The sequence below is a fragment of the Lontra canadensis genome, unplaced genomic scaffold (genome assembly GCF_010015895.1).
Source record: "Lontra canadensis isolate GAN:19392208 unplaced genomic scaffold, GSC_riverotter_1.0 scaffold64, whole genome shotgun sequence".
In the NCBI taxonomy this organism is placed as follows: Eukaryota; Metazoa; Chordata; class Mammalia; order Carnivora; family Mustelidae; genus Lontra; species Lontra canadensis.
Genome location: NW_022631058.1, coordinates 4,144,476 through 4,157,644, shown reverse-complemented (window position 1 = coordinate 4,157,644; position 13,169 = coordinate 4,144,476).

The window sequence follows — 13,169 nt, the reverse complement described above, 5'->3', positions numbered from 1 at the left end:
AATGTTCCATATTGTCAGATACAGAGCATTGCCTTGGCTCTTTCCAACAAGTAGGAACATCGTTGATTGGAGACTCTACAGTACTGGATTTTGCTTACCTGTCTGAAAATCCTTGTGTATTTCCTCACCACCAACACCAATGTTTCCAGGCTGAGAAAAATATTTTACCAACTTTAAAACTGACTTAAAAATTATTTTAGTCAAATTCCTCCAACTAAATGTGGAATTTTTTTATATTCAAGTTTACTTGTATTTACCAAAAACACAATACCCTCCCCTTAGAAAAGTTGCTTAAAAAAACAACAAAAAAGATTCTTCATAAAACCTCAAAATGGAATCCTTAAAAGGATTCTTAAAATTCAAGTTGATTTTACGATATAACATCTTAGTAAGTTCAGTGTTAAGAAATGAGGAATTAGAAGAGTAAATTTCCTTCAAAAACAAGCTTTTGTAAATTAAAAGCAAAAGTGCTCAGGGGATAAATATGTTTTGGTTTTAAAAGATACAAAGTGTTTTGTTTTTTGTTTGTTTGTTTTTTATAATTCCAACAATTCTGAACCTCGATTCAGCAAGATTTCACCAATTTTAATCTATTTGAATTGGATTTAAAAATATCATCATTCTACCTTATTTGAACCTCAATTTACAGATGGAGACATGGAGAACCAAACACAAAACCTCCTTTTTTTCATTTTTTATTTTTAAGGTAATGTAATCAATTTGGACAGGCAAAATGGATAATTTAGGGCCACTTATCCTATAGCAAAGCATGTATTATTTTTATCGCTTATTCTAAATTACTTAGGTAGTAGTGTGTATATATATATGATATATAATTTTTCCCTATTATGTAACTATATATATAAATTTTTTTAAAGTGTAGCAACTCTTGATTTTTTGTTCTTTTTCTGGAATGACTTATTTAACAAAAATACATTTGTCCTATTAGTGTTTCCACTACAGAAAGTTTATCTGGAAACCTATATCCAAAAATCATAAAACAAAGTCGGCCTAACATATGTTTTCTCCATATGGCATTCCAATGTCTGTGTCATTTACTCAGCACCACAAAGGAGCCTTGTTGTCATGCTCCTTTTCTACAAAGAACTTGGAGGTGCTGGTAGTATTATGGTGCTCCATAACCAGAATTTTTTCACTCCACAGAAAGATGAATTCCCAATTTTTGAAGAGAAAAATGAGCACTGTATAAAGGAAGACTTTTTTTACTAATTGTTTATCTATATTTATTTTGTCATATATTAATTACCAAAAATCCTTTTTTAATTTACTTTTGTAGACATTTATTAATGAGCCAGAATATAATTATTTAAGGTTTACCTTATAAAGAACATAATGTCTTTGACAGTTTTGTAGAGTTAAATTTACAAACTAGAATCTCCATGTTTCTGCTTCTCTCAGTATATTTCTTTGCAACGTAAAGTACAATAATTATATATTTTTTAGTATTAATTAGTTTTCCAGAAGGTGAAGATAAGCAAATTTGAGTCCTTTTCACTGGTGCTAAAATACCCATGTGAAAATTTCACCAAGCCAAATACTCAATATAATATAGAAATAGGGTGTGACAATCAGGTGAAAGAAATCAATAAACTTATTAATAGATTTAATTATGATGATAAAAATTCTGTAAACATCTCAATTCAGCATACTCCCAGACATTTTCATCATATACCTTCAATTAGAACACACAAGAAAACCTCTTTACTTCAATCCAAAGTTCACCTTTGAAGGGTTCGTTGTACAACTGGTACTTTTGATTAAGAGCTATTATTCAGCAACAGAAAACAATTATCATTTTTAAAACAACTAAAACAACCAGTTGTAAGATTCTAGAGCTTATAACGTGGATTTGCATGTATTTTCAAGACTGGGACAGGATTTGGTCATTCACATTTTTATTCCACGCCAGTTACCCTGGACTTGTAGGAAGGCTACCACCATGAATGACAAAGCACCTGCTACCACCAATTCTCATTCCTGGGAGAGTGCCTGTCTTTGAAGCTGCAAAGATCACATTATATATAAGTTTCTGCAGTTGAAAAGGCCAGTGCGAAGCTGTAAACTGAAAGGTCATACCTGATGTGACTCAAAGAATGAAAATAGTTTGGTTGTTGCTAATTATCACCCATCCTGTCAAACCTACATGCACTTTGAAAATTATTTGGGAGTTACATTTCACAAAATAGAAAGGCCCTATTTGCTCTGAGCCTCTTTTTATTTAGCACAGTGTCTGACTTGAGTGTAAACTCTGCTCGCCCTAGGATAGAGACACACGTGCACATCTGGGAAGCTAGAGGTGCAGACTCTTCACAGTTGTTTAGGTCTGAGAGTTGAAGGATTCTGCTTGTGCCATAGAAGAGGACTCTGAGAATGGTGTTGTCATTCCGGATGCTTTCCAATCATCTTCACAAAGACTTACTGAATCCCACAAAGAAGAAAATTTTATCTCCAAAATATTAAAATAAATGGGCAAAGTGAGAAATACTAAAATAACTGCTTCACAAAAAACTCCACAGGCCATTGGGAGTAGTGAGCTCAGGAGACTCAAAAGTGGGAACACAGTCAACTAACAGAAATGTCACCAGTGTCTTCTACGTCAAACACAAAATGGCCTTGGTACTTTAGCATGGACAGCTGTAGTTCCAAGCAAGGGGGGATCCACGGAGTACAAAGAAATAACCTTCAATGACTTCTGAAAATATCTAAGAGGAACAGTCATTGTAGGTGTGGTTGGGAAGAGCAACCAGTCCTATTTAAAGGGACACCTCTGGACACATATGACTGTTTAGACGTGTAGAGTGCAGACTCTTGGATTCCTACAGTGGTTTAAAAAAAAAAAATTCTTAAACTTCAGCTGATCCCGGTCAACTTCTTCATACTGGAGACAAGAAAACGATGGCGCAGACCAGCTAACTTTTTTCAAGATTCCTATCCACTTAGAACTGCACTTGAAATCCAACTCTCTTCTCTGAACCCTGAGAATTGCCTCTAGCAGAATATTCAACTCCACGAGTATTTGTTAAGCACCTCTTGAATGAACAGCATTAAGTCTTATACCTTAGCTATTTTTCTGCATTTAATGGTGCAATTTTGGAAGAAACATAAATTTAAGAACCTCAAATGTCTTGGTGTATAGAATAGCTTTCCTGTAGTACTCCATAATCCTAAAATTATGAAATAAGCTGCTATGGTATTGAATCTTTTCCAATAAGTAATTAAGGCATACTGAAAATCTGGAGATGAAGTGCACTGTGGGAAGGGGAAAGCAACAAAATGTGCTCGTACTTCAGCACTGGGGAGTATGAGTAACCTCAGGAAACATCCCTGTAAAAAGCATCCAGGACAGGGGCACCTGGGTGGCTCAGTGGGTTAAAGCCTCTGCCTTCAGCTCAGGTCATGATCCCAGAATCCTGGGATCAATCCCCATATTGGGCTCTCTGCTCAGCAGGGAGCCTGCTTCCTCTTTTGCCTCTCTGCCTACTTGTGGTCTCTATCTGTCAAATAAATAAGTAAAATCTCTAAAAAAAAAAAAAAAAGCATCCAGGATAGCAGCAGACATTGTGCTGGGATGTGATTTTGCTTTCCTCCTAAAATGTGCCCTTTCATTTCATGCACTCCCTAAATAAGAAATGCCCATAACGCTGCAATGTAAATTGTTCATTCTGTCTTGGAAAGCAGATACCATTTAAATATTTATAGTAACACTAGTCTCCAATTTGCATTGACTGGTTCACAGTTAAAGGTTCCGTCCAGATAAATACAACTTCATCAAGATGGCATATAAAAACCACTTCATTGAGTCATTTGCATTTTTTTCAGGGTTACATGTCATCTTTCTTTTTTTTAATCGATATATTTCAAAAGTTTTAGCTATTGGAGTTTTTAGAATATTTAAAAGCAATAATTTTAAACTGATTTCTTGGACTAGGTTATTTATCCCTGTTAATCCTTCTATTTATTTTTCCTGGACTTCTGCTCAAGTACTCTCATTCAGCCTTCTATATTTGTTCTCCTGAATAATAAGCCAGACTTCTATTTTTGGTTCATAACCTCTTTGGCAATGTCATCATAGCTTTCAAGACATTTAGCATCCACTTTTCCTTGGCTAAGCTAACCCTCATTCCCAGTCCACTTTTTGCTCCATTGCCTTCACCACAGAGAAAAATGTCACATAATTTTTGAAAGTAAGAGATAAAATCAACTCTAGGTTTTTCAGATAAACAATACAGCTAATATTCTTAGGGTATGAGCATTTCATAACTATTAAGTAAATCTGAGTCACTTGTTTAGAAAAAAGTGGTTAAAAGTAACAATCAAAGCTGATTTAGAAATTGACCCACATATACACAGTTCGGTGGATTTTTCAAAAGTATACTAAGTCCGAGTTGTAAAAGTTCTTGATGAGGGGCGCCTAGGTGGCTCAGTGGGTTAAGCCTCTGCCTTCGGCTCAGGTCATGATCCCAGGGTCCTGGGATCGAGCCTCATATCAGGCTCTCTGCTTGGCAGGGAGCCTGCTTCCCTCTCTCTCTCTCTCTGCCTGCCTCTCTGCCTACTTGTGATCTCTCTCTCTCACTCTCTGTCAAATAAATAAAATCTTTAAAAAAAAGTTTTTGATGAAGTCGTAGGAGAAAATATTGGTTTTCTTAGAAAAATAAAAGTATAAGCCATAATTTAAAAAAGATATATTGAAATTCACGAAAATAAAAACTTTGGCACTTTAAAAGATAATGTTAAGAAAACAAACAGGCAGGTCAGATGATAGAAAAACATTTACAAAATATGGCTGATAGAGGATTTCTTCCAGATAAAAAAAATTTCTAGTTCTTTTTTTTTTTTAAGATGTATTTATTTATTTTAGAGACACAGAGAGAGAGAGTGTGTGTGTGTGTGTGTGAGAGAGATGGGTGAGGTAGGGTGGGAGGGGAAGCAGACCTCTGCTGAGTGTGCAGCCCTGCATGGGACTTGATCTCTGGACCCTGAAATCATGATCTGAGCTGAAACCAGAGTTGAATGTTTAACCAACTGAACCACAGGTGATCCTAAATATTTTCTAGTTCTTAAAAAATGAACAAAGAAATATTCATTTCAGGAAACAAGATACATAAATTTCAAATAATCATATGAGAAGAGGCTTGTTTCTCATTTTGGAAATGAAAATTAATTTCACCCTGAGATATTATTACATATTCACTAGAGCTTATAAAGTTGAAAAGACTGACAACAGCATATGTAGACAATGGTGGGAAGAACTAGAACTCCCATACACTGTTGTTGAAAGATAAAAGAGTACAGAACCATTGGAATACTATTTGATTATTCCTTAATCTTTCCATATGACTTAGCTGCTTCATACCTAGGTGTTCATTCAAAATAAATGAGGATGTATGTCCACGCAGACTTTTACTCAAATGGTCATAGCAGGTTTGTTCACAATGACCCAAACTCAAGGATCATTAACGTGAATGATAAACAGATGGAGGTGTATCCATACTACTAAGTACTACTAAGCAATAAAAATGAATACTAGCAAGGAGTACTAAGTACTAAAAAAGAATGAACTACTGATACAGCAATATGAATCTATCATTCTGAGCATTCTACAAAGTAAGAGTCAAGTACAGACCATGTAACATGCTTATAAGGACCGCATATACAGAGCTGCTTACATACACTTACAAGACCACATACACACACACCTGCTTACGTAAAACTGCAGAAAATTCAAAACTAGAGACAGACATAGATTTGTGGTTGTCAGGGAATGAGAATGTGTTGGGAGAATTCAATGAAAGGGGGCGTGAGGAAACTTTTTATGTTGATGAAAATATTCTATATCTTTCCTGTATTGTGGAAATAAGATATAAGCCACATATATAATTTTTAAAATTTCGGGAGCCATATTTAAAAAGCTAATAAGAAAAAAGTATAATTAAACTATAATTAAACATATATTTTATGTAACCTGGCTTATCCAGAATGTTATTTTCTATGTTGCTCTCCTGTTTCCAGGGCTCAAACACCACCTGTGTCTGGTTGCTACCATATTGAATAGTGTAGCTCAATAACATGATAACTCATATTACAAGAGATTGAGAAAACTCACAGAATTGCACACTGAAATCATATATTTTATTGTATGTAAAGTATACATTAAAAAGCTAACTAAGGGGACGCCTGGGTGGCTCAGTGGATTAAGCCTGTGCCTTCGGCCCAGGTCATGATCTCAGGGTCCTGGGATCCAGCCCACCTCCGGCTCTCTGCTCAGCGGGAAGCCTGCATTCCCCTCTCTCTCTGCCAGCTTCTCTGCCTGCTTGTGTTCTCACTCTCTGTTAAATAAATAATTCTTTTAAAAAATTCTTTTAAAAATAAACTAAAGATGAACAAAATAAAACAGCACAAACAGGAATGATGAAAATGCACAACTCCTCTATATACTTTTAGGATATAAGCAATATATTTGGATGTCTATCTCTATCATCTATTAATCTATGCTGCATTTTTCCACAGTCAAAAACTAATTGTTTCAGAAACTATATTTTCTATAGACAGAAAGCCAGAAGCAGAGCAAAAAAACAGAATAGGTTTTTTTTTCAAGTTCTTTTTCGAAAAGTGAACATGCTGTATACATTCTTATTCTGCTTTCTTGACTTTCTCTATATTAAACACATAGTTTCTAAAACACTTGATTGACTCTCCAGTGTTAAGAAATGCAAGACATTAACATGATCCTAACATACTCTGGAGAGAAGATAGTCAAAGAATAGGAGCGCTCCTTTAAGGTATACATATCCCATTAATCAATAACAATGGCAGCAAAGAAACAACTCCAAGGGAAAAGAAGTAAATCCCTTTATTATGGATTCATTCTTCAACAGAATCTTTTCAGCTGACTGTTAATTTGAAATTCAAGGCAGAAATAAAAAATAGCATCTTGTCATGTAGCTTCAGATAAATGGATTTGAGCCTGAGCCTTATCGCCCTGGGACCTTACTCTCCTTTATTTCAGTGACCTTCTGGGATAATTATGGTCACCATTTACAGAGCTTATTGATTAAGCAATTAATAAATGATGATAAACCCAGGGATTTCTAAGTGTAAGCATTGCAGCAGCAGCAACAGCAGAGCAAGTGTTGAATACTAACCTCCCACCTGGGTAATAGCAGAGCTGCAAGAAAATGCAGAAAGTAGGAGCATTCCAAGGGTGGACGCTCAGCAAGGTGGGGATAGAAAGATCTCCAGCCATCTACTTCCATCTGCCCTCCGTTCAGAGCACTCCGAAGCACTGTCCGAACAGACGTTTCAAGCAGTTACTTATCCTAACGAGGAGACTAAAAATGCCTACTGTCCCACACATTTTCACACAGAATATGTGCATCTAGTCTCTTTATTGTCCCAAGTACCCAGTCGTATATTGTTGGAAATAATTTTTTCCTGACAGTCCACAAAGTGAAACAGTCTTAAAAGAAGGCTCTTTATTTAAATTCAAAGGGTAAGTGTTGAGATTTTCTACAAAAATACTTTTATAAAACTACAGTTTTCTGCTGCATTTGTTTGTATATACAGTAGGCATATTATCATGAGAGACAGGATATATGTTTAATATTTCTTATAATTTCACTTAAATATTACTTTTATTATGGAAATACATAAAACAAACAGTTTCTGGGTGAAAGGTGTAGGCTAAAACTAAAATATATATATATACATTTCAAAAACACTTATGATACTTAGAAATATTTTCATATATTCAAATACACATTTTTAACATGGTCAGATAATTTACATTTACATTATTATTACACAATTATTACACAATACATTTACATTATTATTCTTTCTAATGAATACATAAATGAGCTACAGAATTCAAGGTGAAGATTTAATCTTAGCAAACAGCATGATACATTATACCTTTGCGCCGTGTTTAAGTTCTTATTTGGCATGTTTATTGATAGTTTCCGGTATAGATATACATACATATGTTTTGTTAAAATATAAGATTATCATGAAGAGATAGGTTTTTATTTAAGATGATTATTAAAACAATGACCAGGTAATAGACACTACTCTGGCTAAAAACAATAAATTATCAACAGAGTTACAATCTATACAGATTTATTACTATGGTAATCACACCCTTTCTCTATACTCATTGATATTAAATCTATACATTCTATTGCATCATTCTGTTCTTGATGTGATTTTAGAAACACAAACTACCAAGATGCCAGTCTCCTCTGGTCAAGCCTGTCTAGGCCTTAATAATCAGAATCCACAAAGAGGAGTCACCGAATGGAGGTAATAACATATTACCTTTGTCCAGGGTATTTTCCCTATGGCTAACTCCAAACACAGCAGAGACCACTAGTTGTTTAGGATATTTTTTTTTTTTCTTGCTAGCTGGCAGGATTTATTCTGCCATTTATTCTTCTAAGTAATTTACCTAGTGAAACAAATGAACATTTTCTGTCCAGATATTTAATTGTCTAAGTGTTCTTTATACTCAAATGTGTCCTTATCTGAGAAACTCCTAAAATAGTCACCTCTCTCCTACTTAGGCTTATGAAGATTCATGAAGTCATAAAAAGAAAAAGACAAGCAAATAAAATTGCTTTTAATTAATATCTGATCAGATATTTGAATTTATATGTTTAAGCTCTGTAAGGGTTCCTTCTTCCTCTTCTGGAAGAGGAGCTATTTCTATATATAATAGCAGGGAGTGCAGTTGGAACTTTCTTGTTTGCTAAATTATCCGTTGACGGATAATTTCTCCCACCCACTACCCCACAGAGGACAGAAGTGCCAGGCAACCTTGAACACGATTATGGCTACAGGATCTAGTGCTCCAGAATCAACTTCTCTAGCCATTTCTTTTTACCTTAATCATGAAATATTTCACTCCTCCAGAAAATCCAAGAGACTGAGATGACAACTATATACCCTCCATCCAGGTTAATAAATCTTTTTTTTTTTCAGGTTAATATTAATGTTGCTATATTTGCTTCAAATATTTTTTTTTGAGAAGTAAGGTCTAAAAAATATAGTTCCAACCCTCTGAGTATAATTCCCTAAGCACATTCCCCAGCCTAGTCCTGAAAAATGTAACTGCTATTCTTAATCTGTTATGTTGTAATCCATGAATGCATATGTACAATCAACGAAACTTACTTTCATGTTTTAAACATTTTTATAAATATTCCCATATTGTATAGTGATTATCATTCTGGAACTTGCTTATTTTCATTGCACACTGTTTCGTAATTTCTATATTTGATTCATGGAGCTCTAGTTCATTAATTTCAACTACTGATTAGAGTTGAATTTCATGAGCATTTTATAATACCTATGAATTCCTTAGTAGACATTGTGTTTTTATGAATTTTTCTTACTATTTCTTACTATTCAAATAATATAAAAATGAACATTCTTAAAGATGTGTCCGGGGCACTTGTGGAAAGAGCATCTGAGGTCAATATATCCAGATCCCAGGTGTGTACACCTTCAGCTTTACTGAGTATCATTTGTTCTCCAAAGTGGTGACACCGCATTATAATCCCATTATCTGTGTACGAGGGCTCCCTTTCCCAGTGGGTGATGGACATTTGGCTCTGTGGGGCTCTTTGGCTAACTAATACATGTGAAAAGAAATCCCATTTTCGAAAACTTCGATTTTTTTAATTTAATATTAAATTTAAAAAATTTAATAAATTTTGTCTTTCGCCCTAGAGGATGACTTCACTTACCCTTCTCCTTCTGCTTTGTAATTAATTTATTTATACCAAATTCAAAATATATATAATTTATCTACTTATTTATATAGACAGATTTACAATCTTTTAACATTTATTTCCTTAAATTTAGTTGCATTGAGGTCAGATCATAATATATTGTTGCAATATTCTTTGAAATTTATTTGAATTTACTCTTTGATTAGTTTAAGGGTGATGTTTGCAAATGTAATGTATCCTTTAATTGAACATATGATCTAATTGGTTAGGAGCAGGATTATATAAATCTGTTTGATCTGTCTCTCTCTCTCATCATATATCTATCTTTACATGTGTAAAAATCTTTTAAATTTTACTCTCAAGTTTACTCCTTTTACCAAATTTTGTTGCAGTCTTCAGCTTCCTAGAGAAATAAATTGAAATCTCCTAGGTTTCCAGATTTTGTTGGTTTCTACTTACTCCTTCGATTTTTTTATTTATATTTTTGAAGCTCTTAGATGCAAAAAGTTGGTGATCCTTATATCTTTTGGGTGAATACTTTCTTTAGTAACTCTATTTCTACTAAAGCTTTATTGACTTAAATTTTTAATCTGTCATTACTTCTATTACAGCAGCTTTCATTTGGAAATTTCTTGGCATGTATTTTTCAATTAACTTATTTTTAGACTTTCTATCTGCTTTTGTCTTAGGAATGTTTAAAGCAGCCTATTCTTTCACTAGTTTAACAAAAATTTAAAACCCTGTCTTTCAATAGATTATTTTCATTTTTATTGTGCTTGTCAATATATTTCGTCTTGTTTACAATGCCATATTGTTTGTTTTTGCTTGAATAGTATACTCCTTTTTAAATCACTGCTGCCTTTTCCTGCAGTGCTCACCAGGTGCCCCTCCCTACAAGATTTTACTTTCTAGTTCTACTAATGTCACTTTTACCAAATGACTTGATTTGCCCAGTAAAATTTGAGTGAAAGTAACTCCTATGAACTCTGAATAAAAGCACTGTGGGCCAGATTGTGATCTGCTCTGAGCTCATCCTTCCCTATCACAAGACCAGAAATTCCCAGACGGAAGCTCCTCCATCAGTCTGACTCACAGAGTATACGGAGCCAAGCTAAGATCAACCTATAGGAGAATTTAGTGAGAGCAAAAAACACACACCATTAATGTATAAGCTACTGTGATTTAGGGATCATATTCTAGCACTGTACAGCCTCTTGAAATTGACTGAAATAATGATCTTATCTTCCCATCCTTCAATTGGTCAGTGATTAAACAGATAAGGTTTTCTTTTTTCTTTTTTTTTTTTTTTAATTCCATGCCCGTCTCCTAGCTTCTGGTGGCTCTGTCAATCCATTACTCCAATCTCTACCTCCATCTTCATATGGCTTCCTCCGGTGTCTCTCCATAAGGACACCAAACATTGGATTTAGAGCGTACCATAAATCTAAAATGATTTTATCTCAAAATCCTCATTACACCTGCAAAACCTCTTTTTCTTTTTTTTCTTAATTTTATTATTTATAAACATATAATATATATTTTCCCCCAGGGGTACAAGTCTGTGAATCACAGGTTTACACACTTCACAGCACTCACCATAGCACATACCCTACCCAATGTCCATAATAAACCCACCCCCCCAACCCCCCTCCCCCCAGCAACCTTCAGTTTGTTTTGTGAGATTAAGAGTCACTTATGGTTTATCTCCCTCCCAATCCCATCTTGCTTCATTTACTCTTCTCCTACCCCCTTAACCCCCATGTTGCATCTCCTCTCCCTCATATCAGGGAGATCATATGATAGTTGTCTTTCTCTGATTGACTTATTTCGCTAAGCATGATACCCTCTAGTTCCATCCACGTTGTCGCAAATGGCAAGATTTCATTTCTTTTGATGGCTACATAGTAATCCATTGTGTATATATACCACATCTTCTTTATCCACTCATCTGTTGATGGACATCTAGGTTCTTTCCATAGTTTGGCTATTGTAGACATTGCTGCTATAAACATTCGGGTGCACGTGCCCCTTCAGATCACTACGTTTGTATCTTTAGGGTAAATACCCAGCAGTGCAATTGCTGGGTCATAGAGTAGTTCTATTTTCAACATTTTGAGGAACCTCCATGCTGTTTTCCAGAGTGGTTGCACCAGCTTGCATTCCCACCAACAGTGTAGGAGGGTTCCCCTTTCTCCGCATCCTCGCCAGCATCTGTCATTTCCTGACTTGTTCATTTTAGCCATTCTGACTGGTGTGAGGTGGTATCTCATTGTGGTTTTGATTTGTATGCCGAGTGATATGGAGCACTTTTTCATGTGTCGGTTGGCCATCTGGATGTCTTCTTTGCAGAAATGTCTGTTCATGTCTTCTGCCCATTTCTTGATTGGATTATTTGTTCTTTGGGTGTTGAGTTTGCTAAGTTCTTTATAGATTCTGGACACTAGCCCTTTATCTGATATGTCGTTTGCAAATATCTTCTCCCATTCTGTCAGTTGTCTTTTGGTTTTGTGAACTGTTTCCATTGCTGTGCAAAAGCTTTTGATCTTGATAAAATCCCAATAGTTCATTTTTGCCCTTGCTTCCCTTGCCTTTGGCGATGTTCCTAGGAAGATGTTGCTGCAGCTGAGGTCGAAGAGGTTGCTGCCTGTGTTCGCCACAAGGATTTTGATGGATTCCTTTCTCACATTGAGGTCCTTCATCCATTGTGAGTCTATTTTCATGTGTGGTGTAAGGAAATGATCCAATTTCATTTTTCTGCATGTGGCTATCCAATTTTCCCAACACCATTTATTGAAGAGGCTGTCTTTGTTCCATTGGACATTCTTTCCTGCTTTGTCGAAGATTAGTTGACCATAGAGTTGAGGGTCTATTTCTGGGCTCTCTATTCTGTTCCATTGATCTATGTGTCTGTTTTTGTGCCAGTACCATGCTGTCTTGATGATGACAGCTTTGTAATAGAGCTTGAAGTCCGGAATTGTGATGCCACCAACTCTGGCTTTCTTTTTCAATATTCCTTTGGCTATTCGCGGTCTTTTCTGGTTCCATATAAATTTTAGGATTATTTGTTCCATTTCTTTGAAAAAAATGGATGGTACTTTGATAGGAATTGCATTAAATGTGTAGGTTGCTTTAGGTAGCATAGACATTTTCACAATATTTATTCTTCCAATCCAGGAGCATGGAACATTTTTCCATTTCTTTGTGTCTTCCTCAATTTCTTTCATGAGTACTTTATAGTTTTCTGTGTATAGATTCTTAGTCTCTTTGGTTAGGTTTATTCCTAGGTATCTTATAGTTTTGGGTGCAATTGTAAATGGGATGGACTCCTTAATTTCTCTTTCTTCTGTCTTGTTGTTGGTGTAGAGAAATGCGACTGATTTCTGTGCACTGATTTTATATCCTGACACTTTACTGAATTCC